General features: G+C 38.6%; 1 long non-coding RNA gene across 1 annotated transcript in view; it reads right to left on the reverse strand.

Moving 5' to 3' along the window:
* Window positions 1–18440, reverse strand: part of LOC136358130 (uncharacterized) — a 311359-nt gene that overhangs the window by 104892 nt on the left and 188027 nt on the right. The gene's annotated exons all lie outside the window — the stretch shown is intronic.

Below are 18440 nucleotides of genomic sequence, written 5' to 3' on the forward strand. Positions count from 1 at the left end.
ACTGGGCAGTCTTTGTCCTGTCATCATTTGACTCAGAAGTGTTATCACTGCCACAAACAGAGTGTTTAGGAATATCTATATATAGAGCAAGAGATCTCCTGTGGATGGACGTTTTTCCTGTCCTGCTTTACACCATGGCCACACTCATGAGATGTTCTTAACTGTCTGAAAGCTCCAAAGAGTTGTGGCAGCACAGGGAAGTGGTGAGTAACGATAAGAAGCATCGAACAAAAGCAAGTTTGAGTTTCAGGTTACAATTAGAAATGGCTGGCATGCAGAATAAGCCTTGCAAGCTCTTACTTGATAAGTAAACCAAACATTTGTGGTTATAAATCTTATTAGACTGACAGTTGTGTCTTACTGGTGATTGAAAGAGTCTAAATGCTATTATAATGGTACCCAGTAAGACCTTCTTCCAAAATATGTTTTATTACATTTTGAAATAGCTTGTATTAAGCTAAACAATGAGGGATTTAATTACTTCAAAGCCTGTTTATTCATTATGAAACAATAGTTTTTAGTACAGTATTTGGCAGCTGACTCATCTCAGGATTCAGCTGGTGCCTTACATAACATAATGTGGTGATTGAGACAGCATAAATCATGCAGGACTGAATATCTGAGAAAAATACATCCACAGTTGCAAATAACATCATGTTGAATACAGAAAAATCAATATCAAACCAAGTATCAGTTTCCTACTCACACATAAAAAACCACTGCATACTCAATTACTTTTTCTGTTGTTGCTCACAAATTTCCTTGCTGTTTTCTGTATCAGGATTTCTTACTGACCCTGCCATCTCTCATAAATAAAACAGCTATGTAGGCTGGTAGTTTTCACTTACCAAATTAGACTTGAGCCCCTTATATTGTTTCACCTGCTGTTATAATTAGGCCCAGGAGAAAAGAAAGGCAGCTGTTTTACCTCTCTCTCATTGTGTCATCTTATTTGTATTAAAACTGAAAAAAATCCCTCATAGTGCAGAGTGTTGTTCTGTAGCAGAAATCAGCAGAGTCATTAGGATGAACAGAGACTGACCCTTTTCCTGCTGTGCCTTGACTTTTCAGCACATATGGCATTACTCCACATTTATTATGATTTAAAATATATATGGTGTGTGCTTCTTGCTCTGCTTGAAACCAAATCCGTTTGAACCATATGGCAGGATCCTAGAATAACGACGTGAGTTTGTCTAAGGTTGCATTCCATAAGTGAATTTTATGCCCAAGTGTTTCTTACATGAAGAGATATGAGAAAAAAAAAGATAATTTTATGCTACATGTAAGGCATGCACTGTTATGAAACATGAATCCCATACTTTAGTTGTTGGAGCTACATTTTCATGCTAGCTGTAGGCTAAAATCCCTGGCTATCCTCTGTGTCCCTATGTTGGCTCTCACTCTGGTGCTAACCTGCAGCCAGCCTGGAAAGGGAAATGGAGGAGGGCTGGCAGGGCAAGAGGAGACTTAGAATGTGTTTGACTTCTCCTCTCCAGGCAATATATGTCCAGCTGGACTGACTCCCATGGCTGCACACAAGCAGGGGTGTTTATCAAAGCAATCTTCATTTAATACTCTTCGTTTTAGTAAAATTTGGGCTACAGGACCTGTTACTGCCTTGTATAAACCCTAGTCATCTATGGGTAATGGAAAGGAAGACACATCTCTACTGATGTATCTCCAAGACCTGCTGTAATATAAATGCATAGCAGATTAAATAGAACAAGGAATATTAAGGACAACCTTTTGTACAAAATCACATTTGTACAAAGTAGCTCTCATAATATGTAACAATTTTTACAATTGCCAATAACCTCTACTTTACTTCACTTATCTTCTTGCCTTTGGCAAAATCACACGGAAAATTAAGGCGATGCTCTGTTGCCCAAATCACGACCTCTGTTTTTGCTTTGAAGTGACATACATTTTCTGCTAAGACAATAATGACTCTTTAACAGTCTGAGATGTACGCTCATGGTGAAATCCAACATGTTCATAAGCCATAAAGTTGTCAAAAAATCTTTTTCAAACCAGGTTTTTTCTGCAACTATATTAATTTTCATTTTCAGTAGCTATTCCTACATAGAAGAGATTTGACAAATCTACATTTGAAAGTTTTGGTGAATTCTCAGATTGGCATATGAATGCCTGTAATTTCTGATTTATGCCCTAAAGTTGAACAATCCCTCAAAACACTAAAGTAAAAAAAAAAAAAGACGACTATCTGTGGTAATTTATTGTAGTCTGTGTGTTTGAAACTCTGCAGGACAAAAAATGTAGAACAACCATTAGTTAATTTATCATAGGATCTTTTTCAGCTACATTGTCAGAGAAAATGCTCTTAAATTGAGAAAATACTACTCTTAGCTACCTTGTTTTTTATTTTATCAACACATATTAAATTGCTGAAAAGTTAATATTAATAATTCCCAATGAGTCAAAGTGTAACAAACATTATTGTTATGTTTCATTGAGTTAATATAAGAAAATGTTTTGTAATGTATTTTACTTGAACTGATTTTCTTGTGGTGGCTGTGTTTGCAAGGTAACTGTTAACCTATCAATAGGCATTGAGGCATATACCTCAAAAATGCAGAGGACAAAACTGTCTCACTAACGTCAGCAACAAAGATGAGTATTTGGATTTCGTGGGAATTTCCCAGTCCTGCAACCCATTCATGTTTTTTTGCCGGTGAAGAATCCACACAGAAAGGTATTGAATTTGGAAGCAGCGCCCAATGCTCTGTGATGTAAAAGGTAACAGAGAATCAAGTTCAACAAGCTCTTTCCTGGTGTATTTAAAATATGCACAGCTGCATGTTAGGCTGACAAGGGTCTCCTGCAGAAGGGCCTGACACAGAGTGCCAGAGGGAGAAGTGGTCTGCGAGCTCAGCCTGCTTTTGTGGCAGTTTGGCCATGCAGGGCTAAGCCTCAGGCCTTCTGTGCTCAGGGTTGGCATCCTTACAGCTCAGTCAGAAAACAGGATGTGCCTCACCTGCTCCATGCCTTCTGTTCCCAGGGACAGGGTGGACATAGCCTGAGTCTAAATAAAAGCATGCTGTTGAGGTTTTGGTTGAGATAAAAGATATACATGCTGAAAAGAATCTTGATGTGATATCTACTAAACCATAAGTATCAGGAGGTAGTAAAGAGGTGGGACTCAGAACTATGTGTAAGAGAGAAGAGGATAGGAAAAGGAAGACATGATGGTTGAGAGAATGCAGAAGGAATTTGCAATTAATGAAAAAGAACCAAAAATCCTGGAAGGTTTATTGATTACATTACGGTATTTGTGAAGAAAACTTATCATTTAGTGTAAAATGGTGAAAACCCAGCAGCATCTTTGTCTAATGCATGAAGAAATGCCAGGTTTTTAGAAAAGAAAAATGTATTCTGCTGGAAAACAAGACTGAATTTTGGATATGTGAGGTCTTCACCAAAGGGAAATTTTGAATTTCTTTACTTTTTTTTCTGAAGAGAAACATAATGAATTTTTTTCCATGTATAATAAAAAAGTAGGTGCTAAAATCTGCTCAGTGATAATCAAAAAAAATTAAGTCAGTTCAGTGGAAAAAACAACTGTCTAATTTTTGGAGAAGTACTAGTAGTGAAACAGTGACATTGTGAATTGCTTTCTTTTGGAGATTTTTTAAAAAATAGATAGACAAACATTTAGCCTACCTATCCAAGACACATTAGTCAGTCTTTCTAGTTTTATTTGGAAATTCACTTAGTGGTATGGTTGAACTCTGATTTTCAAAGCCATGCTTATATGAGAGTTCCTTATTTTCTTTTCCCCTTTAACTAATAGCTGCTGCTTGCTGATTTCTGTGATTTTTGCTGCTATCAAAAGGAAATTAAATGTTCAGTAAAATTTTAATGCTGTAATTTAAATGCAACAATTGGAATACTGTTAAATTATTTCAGGTGGTTCCCATAAACATGTGAAACACTGATAATTATGTGACCATCAAAGTGACAAGGTTCTTGCTGAATGTACAGATTCTCTTGTGAAAGTCAGTATGTTGCAGAGGGAGTAAGCAGATTTTCACAATCGAATTTCCAGATAAAAAAACCCCAAACAAACCAACAAGAAACATCATTGATAGGCAAAAATGAAACTCTCAACATAAAGTGAACTTTAGTACATAAAATTCCAGAAGATATATCATGGGAGAATAGCCAAATAAATGGTAAAAAAAATAAACATGTTTTGTTTTATTTTATTTATTTCTTAGATGAGTGCTTCTATGTTCTCTGGGGTAGAGTGAAATGCCTGAAGGGATTTCTGTTAGTGCTTGAAGAACAGCTTCTCCGTTATTTTAAGACTCCACTCATCAATTTCATTTTGTTATATTCAAGTCAAAAAATATTTGAATCTTATACTGTAGATATCCTGACTGATTATAAAAAGCAATCCCCAGATATTGCAGATACAATACAACAAAGTGCATAGTGAAACTCGTGCAAACTTGCCTCTCTTCTGTCTTTACCAGCGCAGCCTCATGAATTTTAGGGCAGTTTGCCCTAAAGCCCAGGACTTTTTGCATGTCACAACTACAACAGTGAGAAAGCTTGTGGAGAAAGACCTGTCAGAATCCGTTTTTTCTAGACCACTGTAGAATTTTCCCATGTTCCTGTGCTGAAAGCAGCACAGCAGTGTTTGATATACGGATAAGGCACTGACAACCCTTACCTCTGTGTAGATAAATAATATATTATAACTTAAGGACTAAAGGACAAAGCTTCAGCAGCAGGTACCAGCTTTACATCAGCAGGGACACAAGACATCACAGAAATGGATGTTTGTAGCAGAATTTTCCCTTTGATCAATGTTCCTCTTTCCTTGCAGCTTCAGTGCAGGTCACGTTACCTCACTCCCTTAGCTCCATGAGAGCATGCCAGGGGCACAAGCCAACTTTCAGTGAGGAAACTTCTCACCTTCACCACATGCAGATGAAGCAGATAGAATCACTGCTGATTTTTTGATTGTCACACAGAATTTTCTGATTAGGAACTGTGGTTCATGCACAGGATTGGACATAATGATCATAAGGTAGGTATACTTTTAACCAGCTTTTCCAATAAGAATCGACAAAAAATTCATCCTATATTCAGTGTCAGTGTCAATTAAAGAATAATTTTGTGTTATATACATCCCAATCACTCAAGATTATAATCTGATTACACCAGATTGTATGGTTCGCAAATGCTCGTGGCTGATTAAAAACCTCATAGGCAGCTATGACCCACATATTAGATAGACTCAGTGTTTGCTTGACTTTCAGGAACCTCACTGAGATTTGCACATGGACTGCTGTTACATGTGCCATTCACAATTCTTTCTTTGATGGTTGTTGGCACTACTGCTTTGGACTCTCTAATCCCAAAGCCTGTGTCTTGGAGCCACTGAATAATAGAAGCAAGTCTGGGTTTAGAGCAGTGCCACCTGGATTCCCTGATGTGGAAGCAGACATTCTAGTTTTCATCTTGTGGCTGAGAATCAAATTGGACATGGAGAGACAGAGAGAGCTGTTATATGATGGGAAGTTGTATTTGATATACATATAGTATTTTGGTTTCATCCCATACTGCAGTTTATCTGTCTAAACCAGATGAAAGCTCCTGTTTCAACTATGGAATGAAATCTTATCTCTACATAGAATAAAATTTAATTTTTCAGCATTTTACAATACCTGTACTTTAAGAAGCTACTTTGCATATTTTGAATAACAACATGGTAATTTAGTGGTTTTTGGTTGTTTCAGGTCATAAAGCATAATTTAAAAGTGAAATTTCATTGGGAATGTTAAAGCTCAACAAATTTTTCATGGGGGAAAGAGTAGATTTTAATTTCAATTAGCCATTCCTGGTATGAACATTTTATTCACTGTAAGTTATTTTGTATTTCCTCTCATATGAGCCTGTGATTGTGATCTCTCTGAGCAAATACATTTGCCTGTGTCAGACTTACTGTAATTTTTACCTTTTATGAGAAAAATCTGGGTTATAACAAAGGCTATTAGAAATGTTCTTTTCCCACTCTGCAAACCCAGAGAATTTTATACTGCTCTGTAGTGCTGCAAGAACAATGCTCCAGAGAGGCGTGAGGTGGCTCCGAGTCAATCATGCTAATTGTTTCTGTATTTTGCTAAGCTACTGCTATCTTCAGTTGCAATTAACATGACATCTGGCAAAGCACTGGGCTGGAACATTGATTATTCTAATGTTTCTCATTAGTAACCATTAATAACAAATGAATAATTAAACCGATTATCAATTAACCTCTGGCTAAGGTTTCTGACACTATTTTTCCTCTGTAGAGACTCACAGCATGTTCTGTTTAACTTGCTCTGATGTTCACTTCATCTCCCTTAGAAGATAAAATTGTATTTCTTTTTACTCTGAAGCAGCAGAATATGTACCCTCTGCTTCACAAGCACAACAGCCACTGTGCTCTATTAATTGAGACTGTATTTTAATTCTATTTCTGTAAGCATTCTTAAACCTAAGTTCTTACTCACACAAAGATATAAAGATCTACTTGAGTGGGAATGGGTACACAGACCATAAAGAGGGTGAGGAAGGGTAGCTGGTAACTTGGCAGTGGCTCTGCACTGTAACCTAAGCACTACTTCCCAGAAAGCCTCTCTCTCCATCCAGGACATTAGGAGGGAACATTTATTTCTTACCTTTAACACCTCTCCTGGGAAACTGTTTCTGGTGAAAAATGGCTGTGATTTTGTGATGTGTGTCTTAGCCAAATGAATTTTGCTTAGCAAAATGACTCAGCTCCCTATAATTTACTATTCTCACATATATAACAGCTAAGGCTACAGAAATATCATGGTGGTCCACACTGTTTATTTCTATGAATAAAATGTAGTCAGGATACATCTGAAAACGCTAAATACAGTGGAAGGGGGGGGGAAAAAGGGAAAGATTACTTGTGGTTTATTAACTTTGTTGCCTCTTATCACTGGTACTCCTGATGGTTGCACCCTCAGTGAGTGGTATGAACACCTGAGTAAGCACAAATATAAATTAATGCTTACAGTTTATACTTCCTGGAGTAAAGAATTGTATTTAATATCCCACAGATGACAAGCTGCCTACACAATCAAACCCCACATTTCATCCGTTCTTGTGTTAAAGATGTTCTTCTGGAAGGTGATGGCCACCTGGGAAGACAGATGTGGCGTGGGAGAGAGAGCTCAGTGTACCACTGAACACCTGGGGTGCATCAGAGCACACTTAAGACAGATCTGCCTTCTGTCAGCCTGAGAACAATCTCTGTGAGCAAAACTGTGTGGCACAAGTCAGTTACTGCTCTGAACTACACTCTGTTCCTCTTGCCCTAAGGGATTGTAGGAATTCAGACTATTCCCAGGTATACCCTTCACATTGGTCTAAGAAGGGATTGATGACAAATGAGAAACTTTTCTAATGTTTGTCCAGTACACACCTATTATACCAAATTATTATCTTGGACCTGGATATTATGGCCTTTGAGGAGTTTTGAAAAGGAAGAACAAATCAATCTTTTGCCAGAATCTAAATGTTGAAGCTGAAAAGACAGCTGTCAGAGAGAAATACTGACTTGTTAAGCTGCTCTGCATGGCTGAGTTTGAAATGTCAGTAGAAAACTGTTCCTCTTTTCTGCTCATGGATGAGGAGGAAGCAGTAAGATGATGATCTGCTACTGAGTCACAACTGCTGGGAAGATGGTACAATGAGTAAGGAACTTAAATTTCTCTTCAGAAGCAGTGCTGACTGCTTTACACACCAACAGGCACCGCTCAAAGTGACTGAGCTTTAGGAAAATGGATGAGTTCTGAGATTTTTTAAATCTCCTACAAGAATTGAAGATTTAGGTCCTTAAAAATATTAGAAAGAGGACCTGCAAAACTGCCCCACCTCAGACTAATGAAATGTTCCTGTGTAGCATTGCTACAGGTAGGTGTGGCACTTAGGGGCATGGTTTGGTGGACTTGGCAGAGCAGGGTTTATCAGCAAATACAATAATCTTAGAGGACTTTTCCAGCCAAAGATTCTATGATTCCGTGATTCAGGTGCAAACCAGCATAGAGAAATTGGTGCTACAGCCATTTCTAAAGCCTCAAGCAAACAAAAAGAGAAAGAACTTTTGCCTACCATTTTCAAATCTAGTGTGCCTAAGAAACATGAATCAAATTCCCGTAACTACAAACATATGCAGAGCGACAGGCTTTACTTTGTCAGAGAAAACTGAGAATCAATGCTAACCTGTGCACAATTCTTCAGGTTGCTAAATGTCTGATGTCTGAGAGTCTTTTGTATCCTTAACACTTCTTATTTATCAAAGAGTGAAATACAAAATCCTGACACATTTAACCTGAACACTGAATTAAAAAAAAAAAAAAATTAAAAAAATAGAGACAATATTAATGACTTTTATTTTCTTCAGAGAGAATTTTTTTTTCCTAGCAATTCCTCATTTCTAAATATGGTCAAACTACCATACTCTTTTTCTGCTAAATGTTAGGGCTCTTTCACATCTCTGCTTTAAGATATGAATCAATACTGCTCATGCAAAAGTTCTTTTTCTTTAAAAGTACTCACTAACTAATTTACATGAGATATTTCAGGCTGAGGAATTTTTATGAAGAATCTGTTAAGCTTTGTGCTGACATTTGATTAATCACTTGTTTTTAACAAGAATATTGGCTAATTCTGTCAATGTGACAACAGATGTGGTCAAATATCAATGACACTGTTGGTGCAAAAAACTCTTAAATCATTTAATGATAAAGAGAAAGAAAAGAGTATATCTAAAATCATATTACTTCCATCTAAACCAGACATATAATGAGTGAATATTGGCTCAATTTGCAATACATTTTGTTTCCTTTGTTCTGTAGAAACTTTAAGACATATACAGCAAGTAGAGCTACAGAATAGGCCTATAGAATCTGAAGTTCCTGGCATGTATGAGGATAATAATGTCTCTAATTGGGCAGACGGTGAGTATCTGCTTTTGAACAGAGTTCAGGAGGTCAGACTGTCCAAATGTTATTATAGCTGAATAGAAATGACTGGGCCCCATTTTGAAATGGTGTAAATGGCTACAGAGCATGCAAAGTTGATCTGGCACATTTTATTCATATGTCTCTTCTGCTCAGCCAGCTTGTAGTCATTTTGATTCATTGCTTTCAGTAATCTTCAGTATTTCAATCTTTGTAGCCACCCCAGGAATACAACTCAGATTGCCTTCAGTTCTGTGTTTAATGTGAAGGCCTTAACAGGATGCCATGCATCATTACAGTGACACGAGACCCTCTGGAAATGTAACGTGATGTGTTTTGCTTGCAGACATGGTTAAAGATACTACAACTGACATAAAGCACAGAAGAAAGGCAGATAAGAGCAGTAATTCTGTCTGTCTCCCCAAATTATGTTAAACAGAAAAAATATTTCTGATCTCGTGAAAGGAATTTGTTTATTTCCTTACAGCTTTGAGGAAAGAGTTGAGTGACTAAAGGCCTATATCAAGGCAGCAATAAGAACACGATGGGGAACACAGGAGTGTGGGATTCTTGTTTTCTTTTCTTACCGTTTCTCCACCCCCTCCCTCATGCGTAGGCACACATACTATCTCCTCTACTTTTCTCCTCTATCTTCTTTTCCCTCCTTTTAGGTTCTTCCTGACACTCCACCTACTTTATTCCTATTATACAGTCAAAGGCAGGAAAAGAGAGAATTAGCACAGGTCCCACTAATGTATTAAATGTATTAAAAGTGAGTTGATACCAAACTCAATAATGAGAACAGTAAACAGAACTTCTTGCCACAAGCTGAAATCTCAACTTTCAGCTGAAGCAAAAATAAAATAAAGTAAATAACTACATACCCATGGTTCAATTCAGAGTAAAATTCTTGGTGCTGTTGTACTTTTATGCAGATTTGACTTCAAGATACTAATGATATTCTTGAACTTGACATAAAAGGAACACCTTCAGCATTTTATATTTTAAATATTAGGGAGTGATATTTGAGCAAAAGTAACACTGAAGATGTGAAGTATCAGCCAAGTCCTGTAAGAGTATCTTTCTGAGGACATTAATAAAAAGCTTTAGTGTGTGCATTGCATGTTGCATAAAATTACAAAAATTCAAGTAACATAAAATTGAAATTTTGTCCTCACACTGATGCAGAAGATGAAGGTAACACCTGGGGCCACAGGTGACCCCTTATACTGGCTCTGTAAAGGCACAGAGTGTTTCAGAAATGATGTAGAAGAGTATAAGGGAGGATCATATTTTGCTTAATGATTCTTCAGCTTCAAGGGTCAAAGGATCAAATGTTTACTTTGCACTTGGGCCTTTCAGCTGGAGATGGGTGGCAGGTTCAAAGTTATGTGCTTGGATCAGGAGAGAGATACTTAGAGTGCCTCTATCTGTGCTCTCGCCAAATGCCATACTGCAGAATATAAAGTTTTAGTTTTGCTTTCCTTTGCATACTTTGAGATGGTTTTGACTTATTTCATATTCAGTGATTTTCCGATAAATTAGGATCTTAAATCTTCCCTGCATCTTAAGTCCAGAGCATCCTGCTCTGTGTTCTGTCAAAAGGGGTATCTACTGCTGACTTTAATGCTTTCTAGAAAGGCTGACTAATGTATAAATTTTCTTACTATAGTACTTTAGAGCAGGAAAAAAAAAGAAAAGAAAAAGAATGCTTTCTTTTCCTTGGACACTCCAAATATTCTTGTTGATATTTTCCAACAGCAATGACCATAGCATTGCATAAACTGACTTCTCCACAGTTTCAGATTTCCAGATTTATTACACTGTTTTCTACAGCAGCAGAGATCAACTAACACTGTTATGAACTTTTATTGCTTCATTCCAACTCAATGACTTTAGCAGGACTGCATGGCATACTTTGTTTCTTCTGGACTCTATCAAGGACTGTCCAGGTGTTCAGGGATTTTCACACAGATAAGGTTACAGAACATGAAGAACCTCTTGTTTTCTATAGGCTCCATTCTTTGACACTCATGAGTCTTCTGTTAAAAGAAGTTGCATTTTTTCAGAACACTTCACAGTATGATGTAGTTATATTTGACAAATTTGCATTGTTAATGCTATAAAGGCATTATTGCAGGCAAGTTTTAATCTTAGAAGAGCAATGGAAAGGAAAGTTGTGTCTTCCTGAGGGATGTCATCAGAAACAGAATGTGAAAATAGGGATTTCATACTCCATTAGATATTTTTACAGTCATGGCATGGATAATTGAAGAAATTTAAACAGCAGACTTTATAAGCATATTTGGAAGGAACAATTGCAGGTAATTCTTACCTGCTTTTATCTAGTGCCTCCTGATGTATGCAAATTCTTCACTTAGACTTGGCAGAGTATCTCTACAGATGAATAAGGAATATGAAGGATATCCAGTCAATGAATTGGATCTAGTGGCTAGCATTTAACTTCTTTCCTTTCTATCACTTCCTTTTCTCCACCTTTCTCCAAATAGTTAAGTTTTGCCATTTTAAGCACTTGAATTATGTCTATTTCCCATTATGAAGCTGATCTGACAAATATCCTTTATTTCAGCAGACCTTAATGTCTGACCCCAAGTGTCTTGCAGAAAAAAATGTGTGCTGTTCTTAGGAGTCACTGAAATGGAATGGCACACAGGTAGAACATCACTTCTGGGAGCTCAAGAATCTGAGCTGTGTGCCCACACCACACATTGTGTCCATGCTGAGGTCTCATGGAAAGCCCAGCAGCCGTGCAGCTTTGCAAGATGATGCTGCAGAGGAATGAAGGTCTTCCTGCCCTGTATCAGAGCATTTACCTTTTCTCTCCCACTGAACCTTCCCATCTACGTAAATGAAATGAAAACAGGTGGTGATGTGGGTCTTAAGGCTATTAGACTTCAAAAATAAAATAATTAAAAAGTCTCCCACATTTAATACCCCTTCACAGTGGGAAAAGAATGAATTTTTAGGATACTTAAAGAAAAGGGTGGAAGAAAAAAATTATATGTTCCAGCCTGTCTAGCAGTGCATATTTGACATCACTTTCAGTCTCATCTTATATGGACCGAAATTCGATGCAGGTAACTTTCACTGCTTTTATTACAACGAGTGAGCTCTATGCTGTAGAATCAACAAAAATCAACACTGTGGTTTCAAATGCTATTTCTGGCCTGCAAGCAGTAATTTTGTATGTACTGTGGGCATTTGTACCACAGGTTTAGAGGTTCCCATGTGAATTTCCATACAGCTGAAAAAAGAGAAGCAGACTCAGAACTTTGTATAGTGTTGTCTGAGGCTTTCCTGTCAGACTAAAATTTATTTACAGCATAAAAGCAAAAAAGGCAAAGCAAAAAAGCTTTGGATACTGTCGTGGTTTGACACTGGCCCAACAGCAGGCCCCCAGGAGAGTCGCTGGCTCACCCTCCCCTGCCTCAGCTGGGCAAAGAAGGGAAAAGGAAAAAAGAGTTAACAAAGGCTTCATGGGTGAGGTAAAGGACCAGGAGAAGTATTTCAAGGGCAAAAGAGGCTCAACTTTAGTTAGAAAGTGAAATTTATTACTAACAGAATCAGAGAAGGAGAAGTAAAATAAACCCTTAAAAAACCTTCCCTCTCCCATCCCCTCCCTCCTTCCCACTGTTATAAAAGAAGCCAATTAAAAATAACAGAATTTATTTAGCAAATTTCAAAAAAACCAATTAAAAGCCACAATAAAATCAGACAACATCGATCGAATGCTGGGTGGGCAGAGTGACAGTCACAATGGTACCATCCAACCTCAGCCACACACCACTGGGTCTCGGCATACGGTTTCTGTACAGTTTATTCGCCCTGAAGCTAAGTCCATTGTAAGTCCAGATATTCATGTATCTCTTTATTTCCAAGCGAGGTCTTGAAAGGGGTTCCCGTAAGTATGAAAAGATGTTGTCAGTCTTCCTGGATCTCGTCTTTGGGGTGCAGATTTGATCATCCTCCAGATCTCTTATCAAGATTGATATCAGATGTCAAGCAGCTGTGAAATGGACGCCCATCCTTGATGAATGGGCCATCTCTAGTCCGGCTATGTCATTTCTGTTGCAAATGTTGTGGTTTCACAGCTTGCACCACAGGTCTTGGAATCTCAGAGATGCCGTGGAGTAGCTTTCTAATAGACCAAATCTTTGATACACGAATTTATCCATTACATTTACCACACCACCGACAGCACATGGAGACAGGGCACGGGGTTTTTGGTCAGTTTGTCACCCGAGGTTTTATTGCCTTGCACTGGGAGAGGAATTCTTCCCCTGTGAGGCCGGGGGTCCCTCCAGGGGACACAGCTCTCCGTGATGTGCGCTGCCGTGGGGAACAGCAGCCAAACCCCGTCTGCTGCAGGGTGAGTCCTTCCCACGGGCACACAGCCCTCCCAAAACTGCTGCGGCCTGGGTCTGTCCTCCCGCGGGGTGCAGTGCCCCAAGGACAGGCTGCTCCAGCCTGGCAGCACGGCCCCTCTGTCCTCCGGGCCTCCCACAGGATCACAGCCTCCTCTGGCATCCACCTGCTCCGGCATGGCACCTCCTCACGGGCTGTGGGTGGATCTCTGCATTCCACTGGATCCCCATGGGCTGTGGGTGGATCTCTGCATCCTTGTGGATCCCCATGGGCTGTGGGTCGATCTCTGCATCCCCCGTGGATCTCCAGGGCCTACAGGGGCTCAGCTGTCTCACCACGGTCTCACCACGGCCTGCAGAGAAATCTCGGCTCCGGCACCTGGAGCAGCTCCTGCCCCTCCTTCTCCACTGCCCCTGGTGTCTCCATGTTGTTTCCCTCACATGTTCTCACCTCCTCCTCTTCTCTGACTAGAAGAAAAACCCCATGACTTGGTTTTGATTTTGTTCTTACATATGCCATCACAGAGGTGTTACCAGCCTCATGTCTACCTTCAGAGCCATCAGAGATTGGCTCTGTGGACATGGTGGAAGCTCCCAGCAGCTTCTCACAGGAAGCATCTTTGTGACCCCGTTACCCAAAACCAGGCTGTGCCGAACCAATACAGATACATAACAGAAAACTCACTCAAACCCACTTTTTTCCCTTGCCCCCAAAAGAAAAAAAAACCAAAAAACCCAACCCCCCCAAAAAATCTGTATCTATCTAAATCCTTAGGGGAAGAGGTAGGTTAAATAAAAAAAAAAAAAAAGTGAGGATTTTTTGCTGGCTGTTCTAACGTCCTGGCTAAAGCCAGGCTGGGATCCACTTGGATTAGTCCCCACAAGTTAGTCATCTACAGACAGCAGTTTCTTGAGAAAAGGGGGAAAAAAATCCAACTGTTGAACCACTTAAATTAATTGATGTTGTATTTAAATTTCTAATATTACTTTCTGTCATTTATTCTAGTCTCCTTCCAACCAAGGGAAAAGACAAGGAAAATAGGAAAAAGCAATACTTGATTCTTAGTTATTTTCTAGGTAGGTATTTTTTATGGATTCATTCAAGTGTTACATATTTATTGCAACTTGATACATGATCTAAGCCTCACAAGTAAAGCATAATAACTTTATTTCATGATCTCTCCTTATCAGGATGAGACAACCAAAATTGATTAAGTTTCAGAGTTAATATCAATCTCATCCCTAGCTGCCACATACACACTGACTCTGAGAAAGGATGTTGCACAGTAGACCAGAAAAGTAATTAGGGAAATACAGAATATTCTGCTTTTTTCTCATATATGACTGCTGCCATTTTTAGAATGTTTAGTGAAGCACATTAAATACTCTCTGAAACAAACAGCTCTTCTTAAAACTTTCATCTTTTCTATTCTATGCCTAGTCCCTGTACAATTATGCTTGAACAAAATTTTGAAAACAAATTTCATTTGGCAGGATGTAGATGACTCATAATTTGTGGAGTGTATTGTAATGAAGCACAGGAGACTGTATTACTGTATGACATAATAGATTCCTCTCAACCTACATTGCCATGTACCCTAAATATGCAAAAATTTGTTTTAAAATTATTATTATTCTAATGAAAACAAAACTTCTCTGTAACATTAACAACAGATACTAAAGCACATGCAGAAACCAGCAAATCTGATAAAGCTGTAAAAGCATCATGCAACCTGCAGTGAAAATAAGCTTCATTGCATTAGCCCATTTGTAATACGGATCAATGCCATAATTGAATTGGGAGAAAAATTGTTGTTAAGGTAGGTAATATTAGATTAAAAATATAGAGATCCGTGCAAAGGAGGAAGCCTTTGGAGATAGCTGAAGAATGCGCAGACTTCATGAAGTGTTCATAATCTCACAAGATTGCCTATTCCTGCTTTTCATATAAGAGTACCATCATCCTTCTGATCTCATAAAAATATAAAAAAGGAAAGCACATAAAGCTTCAGCAATTTGGGTACTGCATTTCAGTGTGACTTCTGTTCTGGGGTGATTTTATGATGCTTGTATCCCCAGCTATCTGTTCTGTTTATGCTGGATATTAAGTTCTGCACCTTTCAGACTGGTTCTGAGAGTGAAGTGGGGAAAAGCAGTGCTGCATTTTGTTTGCAGACCCTGCACTTGCTCCCCCACATTCTCTCTTAAGGACTGTGCTGTCTGCAGCACAGACAGCAGGGAGACCTCTCCATTGCTTTTAGTTAGTTTTTTTTCTATCTAGCTGAGAAGTTCCCCAGACTGTGGCTCTTCTTTTTCTTGGAGCTAATCAGCCCTGCTCTGAGCTGAAAACTCATAAAAACACCAGGAGCTCTCACTTGTTGCCCACCAGGGCTTGGATGTGGCATTTTCTAGTGCAGGTGGGACTGATAAAAGACTGAGCAAGCTGAGCTACACCCCACAAAAGGACTTTCTGGATTTGCCATCTCTTCAGAACAGTGTGAGATTTTATTGTTCAATATAATTAATTTTTATGCTTGGTTAGTGATTTCTCCCAGTCCATATCTCAGCTCATGAATTCTTTGTTATATTTTCTCTCCTCTGTCCAGCTGTGGAGGGGAATGACAGAGTGGTTTTTGTGGGTGCCTGGCATCCACTACAGCTCCTCTTAGCTGAAACCCCATTTAGAGTACTGAATCCAGCTCTGGGATCCTCAGCACAAGAATGACATCAACATGTTAGAGCAAGTCCAGAGGAGGGCCACCAAGATATTTAGACCTCTTGTACAAGGATACGCTGAGAGAATGAAGCCTGGAAAAGAGAAGACTTCAAGGCGACCTAATTGCAGCGATGCAGGACCTGAAGGCAAACTATGAAAAAGATAAAGAGGGACTTTTACAAGAACATGTAATCACAGGAGAAGGGGAGTGAATTAAACCTAAAAGAGTAGGTTTAAATTAGATATTTGGAGGAAGTCAGTTCTTTGCGGTGTAGTGACACAAGTTGCCCAGAGAAGCTTGGGGTGCTGCATCACTGGAAGTGTTCAGGGTCACACTGGATAGAGCTCTGAGAGCCTGACTTCCCCATGGCAGGGGAGTTGGAATGAGATTATCTTTAACGTCGTTTCCAACCCAAACCATTCTGTGATTCTATGATTCTGTGATATTCCTTTCACATCAGTAAATAAATGCGGATTTTGGGACATTGAGGAAAAGCTACAGTTTCTGTAAATAAGCTTTAGAATCTAACAAGAATAAAAATCTACTAATCCAGCTGCAGCATCTATTCTAATATAAAAACTTTTCAAGAGCCTTTTAAACTTGAATAAATCATGCTCTTATGAAAATAATGGACAAATAATGATCTAAAAATTTTTACCAATTTTTTTACTGTATGGGAAATGTTTGTAATCCTCCCCTTCTAAAAAAATGGCTTGCTGCTATTTTTGTGGGCATGAACAAAGTTTTGCCAAAGGGTATCAAGACACATTTTTCCTGAATATATGCTCACTTTGTCTTTAGAAATATTCAGAGAATAATTGCTTGTGAGATCCCTTAAGTGCCAGTTTCAAGGCTAATCATGAGCAGTGCAATAGTATAAATATCAAGAACACGAATTTATAGCTGAAGCAATATGTCTGAATTGTTCCTTCTCTATTATAATTTTGCACATTGTTTTCTGTTTTCAAGCAGAATTTTAGGTTTTTTATAAGATCTGTCTGAGTTGAAAGAAGCAGCAGTATCTCTGATTAAGGGATGTGCTATTGTGAACTACTTAACAAGCAAAGACGGTGTAAGAGCTCTAGTCTTCTCTACTTTGTGTTTCCTGAAAGCAGTATCACTTCTTGTTCCCATCGCCCAAAGCTCTTTGAATTCCTCATTTCTTACATATAAAGGAGAATATATATGTTACTCAGATTAGCCTTTAGTAAAAAAAAACTTATAAAAATTAATAATATATTTCTTCTTTCATTCTTTAGCCTTTCTGTAATCAAGCATTTTTTAATAAAAAGCTCTCTCCAATCTTTCTAACTTCTTTTTTTAAAATTTTGCTTTAATTTCAGGTGCCACCACACTCTTTCTGATCACAAGTGTTTGAGGCATATGCTACCATCTCATAAAGAAGCTAAAAAGCTTATGTAAAGGAGTTGAGATAGCTAATGTTGAATCCTGTGGGATTTTTTTTTTCCTGACAAACATTTCTTGTGTTAGAAACCTTCCTTGAGTTGAGGTTATTTTGAGTTCTGTTTTTTCTGCCTTCTTGTTAGACCTTACCTTATTTTCCCTGTAATTGTCCTGTATCGTCTATGTGACAGAAAAATGCCCTGAATTAGACTTTTACAGACATCAGAAATTACACTACCTCTCTTCAGTTTCATTGCACCATTATTTTACTTCAACATTGTGGCAGGGTGTTTTTTATCTTTGTTCTGATTTTTTTCAGAAATAATCAAAGACCAGGCTGGCTGGAGATTAACTGCCAGAGAAAGACATATTTACTGAATGCAGAGTGAAAACAGAAGCCAACCTTTTTGCCTTAGGAATGTAGGGAAATGGGTTCTGGAATTCTCATCTCTACTGGCTCCTAGTTTTGGGCTCTGTTGGCCTGGACTATGCCTCCTCCTTTCCTGTCTCCCCAGTGGAGCCTGAATTACCTTCCTGTTCAAAGAACTCTCTTCCCTCTTTCCACACCAGACCTGCTCATACAGTAGTTATAAGGAAAAGAGGAAAGCCCAGGCTTCAGTGAAGGTGCTTAAAGGCATTTACTCAGGTTGCAAAAGGCCAAATGTTAAATACTTGAGAAGGTCAAGAGAAAGAAAACCCAGAGGTGTGAATCCTGCTTGCTTTTGTGAGCAAAGCTCCTTCTGTGTGTATGTGAGACAGAGTAAACAGAAAAGCCAGATAGAACACAGAGCAGTATAAAACACAATTTTATTTTAATGTGTATGCCAACAGTCAGCCATGGGATAGGAAAATGGAGACTGTTGAGTATATTACTTTACTGAGAATTGGAGACGGTTTTTGGACAGCCCTTCAAAATACGTTTTTCA

The sequence above is a fragment of the Sylvia atricapilla genome, chromosome 2 (genome assembly GCF_009819655.1).
Source record: "Sylvia atricapilla isolate bSylAtr1 chromosome 2, bSylAtr1.pri, whole genome shotgun sequence".
Lineage (NCBI taxonomy): Eukaryota > Metazoa > Chordata > Aves > Passeriformes > Sylviidae > Sylvia > Sylvia atricapilla.